This window comes from Aethalodelphis obliquidens, unplaced genomic scaffold, assembly GCF_003676395.1.
Source record: "Aethalodelphis obliquidens isolate GAN/ISIS:26980383/991018 unplaced genomic scaffold, ASM367639v1 scaffold6, whole genome shotgun sequence".
Taxonomy (NCBI): domain Eukaryota; kingdom Metazoa; phylum Chordata; class Mammalia; order Artiodactyla; family Delphinidae; genus Aethalodelphis; species Aethalodelphis obliquidens.
The window spans coordinates 58,565,809-58,569,035 of NW_020837950.1; the positions used below are offsets into that span (position 1 = coordinate 58,565,809).

The following is a 3,227-nucleotide window of genomic DNA, read 5'->3' on the forward strand; positions in this document are numbered from 1 at the left end:
AGTAAGGTAAATTACACTTTCACTTGATCTCCTCCTAAATGGAAGGCCCTAGGGTGTGTGTGTGTGTGTGTGTTTTCATGATATAAGAAAGAGAAGTAATATAATGCAGTGGTTGCTCTAAGAGGCTGATTTTATGTTTGTGTGAAAGTAAACTGAAGGAAATTATGAAATTCCTTTCCCAGGAGATCTTTAATAGTATCATGGGTTGCATCTGCTGAGATCTTTATGACAAATTCTGCCTACAGGCAGGGTAAGGGATATTGAAGCTCTTTCATGGAATTTTATACCCCCATGAGTATGTGAAATTGAGTTCAGAAGTTGAAAGAAACAAGGATTCAAAAAGTCTATATCCCTTCAAGTAAGTTAAGTTTCTGACCTTGGATTTCAGTTTCTTCATCTGTAAAGTTATTATTGCTAAAACAGATCAGTGATTCTTAACATTTTTTGTTGTATAATACAACCCTGTGTGGGAGGCGCATGGACTTTCTGAAGCCCCTCCGTTAACTCTCTGGGGTCCACGGACTTCATGTTAAATTCTAGAGTTACCGATTTCTAGGGTAGCACAGAGTAGTTTGATTCCTATATTTTAAACATTTTGAGAGTACTAAAAAATAAATAGGAGATATCTGTTCTTAGGTAGTGACAATCTCACGTGGAAGACACAGCGAACACATACAGAAAAGACCTAGGAATGCTTCCACATGGTAGGCGTATCATGGGATGGAATACACGCTACACATAAGAGGACACGGAGATCAGAGAGAGGGAGCCAGAAGGAGGAAAGCAATACAAGCAGATTCAGGTCAAGGAAGAACTGTTTCGGGTAGATGTAAGGAAGAACCGGCAGGGGAACAGTGAAAACTCAGAAGTACTGTAAGAAATGTCAGGCATATTTTCTTTCTTTTTTAACTTAAGGGAAACTTTGTTTTGCCTTCCTCTGAAAGCAATCTAGTTTAAAAAGGAGTTGAGGTTAAGACAGAAGAGAGGACACAAGACCCTCTAACAGAATCCAACAGGCTCAGACAGACAGGAGGAAGGACGGGCATTGGTCAGGACTTACATGTCAGGTCGTCTTCATCTTGGAAATGAGGTTGGCACGGGTTCTGGTCAGCTCATCATTTTCTTTGTCTTCTGCTCAATGGTCTCCTCCAGCCGGAGGCACATCGGCTCCTTCCTCAGGCTCACCCGGAAGGCCAAGGCCTCCACTGGGGCCTTGCACTGGGCCCGGGCCATGCCCTCATTTGCCATCTTAAGTTTCTCTTCTTGGGCCTTCAGCGCTTGGTACCTTTTCAATCCGTACCGTGGAATCCTCAGCACACGACTTCAGCCAGCCTTATTCGTGCGCTAGTCTTCCATCACCTTCTGTTTCTCAAACCCCGCCCGAGGAGGTCAGCGGAAGATCTTCCCGTGGAGTTCAGGTCTGCAAGAAGTCGGCCTTTCTCTTTCAGGACCGCCTGCGTCTCAGCTTTGCCGAGTTCCTTCGTTCCTCATCGCCTCGTGCGCGATGCCCTCGAGCCCCGCCACCATCTTCCCCGCCTCCCGGTCCTCCACGCGGGGCGCCTCACACCTGCTCCTCATTAACATCTTCTTTTGTGGCGCTTCCACGGCCGGCCCGAGAACACGCGGAGAAGGAGCCGCGCAGGGTCGGCCCCGCCTCCTGGGAGGTCAAGTTCCAGCCCCTGGGCGTCAGGAGGAAGGGGCGGCCTAGTCTCGCGCGAGGCAGCTCTCAGGGCTGGCGGGACGGTCTCTGACGGCCGCCCTTCAGGGCCGGGTCGAACAGAGGGCTACGGACTGTTTCCTCAGGGGCCGCTTCCTGAATGAGGGAGTCACCGAGTGCTCCGGAGAGTCCACGTCGGCCGGAGCCGGCACCTCAGCCGGGTCTTGGAGGCGGTGCCCACGCAGGTCGCGGCTCTGTCACCGACTGGACCGCGGGTGGGAGCAGACTGCACCCGACGCATTCGGCTTCCCGGCTTGCCCGTCCACGCCATGGTCGCCCCGCCGAGTGGTGCCCGCTGAGGCCGAAAGCAGCCGTCGCCTTGCAGGTGAGTCCTCTTAGGCCGCAGGCCCAGCGCTTCGTTCCTGGGCCACGGCCCGGCCGGCCCGCTTTGGGGGCCCGGCCACTCGGCCACCTCGGAACGGGTTAGTTTGGGTCGTCTAGCTGGTCCTAGTCCGGGTTGTCTGAGCCCGGGGAGGGGGCCCGCGACTCTCAGCCTCCTCCCGGGGCCTTTTCGGGCGGCCTCGCCCCCTCCGTCTCCGAGGGAGGTCTGAGGCCAGGTCTCTTCCCCAGCTGCCTCGGTGGCGGCGGCCTCGTCAGAGAAGTCCAATTCTGGGCTGTGGGCCCACTCCTCAGAGCGTCGGCCTCTTCCTGCTCTGGACTTGGGGACATGGCGCCTTCAGTCTTCAGAGGGCGGGCAGGGGCAGTGGTCTCAGGACCGGAAGTCACCTGGGCCAGCCGGGCTGTGCCAGGCGGGTCTGCGAGGGGCCCTTCTCCACCAGGCACATTTTCTTGATCAAAGCAGGACGCTTTTTCTTCTTTGAAAGAAGAAAGAGAATAAGGTCTTGAATTTCCTTGAAGATCCGACTGAGGATCTTATTTAATTGCCTAGCAATGAGGTCCAACTATTAACTGCAAGTTAAATTGCAAGGATGCAATGATAGGAAATACTTTCAAAGAAAATCCTGCACGTACAGGAAAAGAGTGAGGACAACATATATACAATGTAGAACGCGCCTTCAGTAGTCAAGGGAAAAGTGCAATCATGGCATACCGAGTAGTGATTCTGCCTGCAGAATTAGAAACAGAAACTGCTGATCGAAAAATATTATTGCAAATAACAGGAGAAATATGGCGATGCATAAGAGAAAATGAAAAGGTAAAACCTAACATAAGCCCAGTGTGCCCATAATTCACAATTGTGGTAAAGGCCTTGAGGGTGATAAGGACTTTAGATCCCAGTGACCCACATGCGGCATGAGAGTCTAGCCTCAGCTTTTGAAGTGGTGAGGTCTGGAGTATTGGTGTGTTAAGAGGGCATTCCAGTAGTGACCTCTTAAAGCAACTGGAGCAGAAGTGAGAAGTCTTGATGATTCAAGAAACATATGTCAATCAGAAAACTGATTGTTTTTACTCTACTTGCTTACCGTTCTGACATATTCACTTATAATTTATTTTAGGGTTTAAATTTTTGCCCTGTAAAACAGGTACTGTTTTCCTAGAATTGAAGGCT

The 3,227-nt window shown here is 51.0% G+C and overlaps 1 pseudogene; it reads right to left on the bottom strand.

Annotated features, from left to right (window-relative positions):
* Positions 1 to 1,063: 1,063 nt before the first annotated feature.
* Positions 1,064 to 1,988, bottom strand: LOC113619277 (transforming acidic coiled-coil-containing protein 3-like; annotated as a pseudogene).
* Positions 1,989 to 3,227: the final 1,239 nt, after the last annotated feature.